Raw genomic sequence first — 205 nt, forward strand, 5'->3', positions numbered from 1 at the left:
CGTTCATGTCGAGGTCATTGCCCTCGGGTCGGAGAGCATGGTGTTGCCATGGCGACGCCGGGATTTAGGTTCCAGGGACCGGGGATCAGGGCCCCTTGTTTGGCTGGGGCTGAGATGCTTGCTTGTTAGGGGCGGAGGGGGTCGCGGCCACAGTGAGGGGAAGGTGAGGGGGGGGGGGGCTGATGGTAGCCTTAATGCTAATGTG

The 205-nt window shown here is 62.9% G+C and overlaps 1 protein-coding gene across 1 annotated transcript in view; it reads left to right on the forward strand.

Moving 5' to 3' along the window:
* Window positions 1-205, forward strand: part of LOC119592019 (multiple PDZ domain protein-like) — a gene marked incomplete at its 5' end in the record, with an annotated part of 15,228 nt that overhangs the window by 9,579 nt on the left and 5,444 nt on the right.

This window comes from Penaeus monodon, chromosome 29 (genome assembly GCF_015228065.2).
Source record: "Penaeus monodon isolate SGIC_2016 chromosome 29, NSTDA_Pmon_1, whole genome shotgun sequence".
In the NCBI taxonomy this organism is placed as follows: domain Eukaryota; kingdom Metazoa; phylum Arthropoda; class Malacostraca; order Decapoda; family Penaeidae; genus Penaeus; species Penaeus monodon.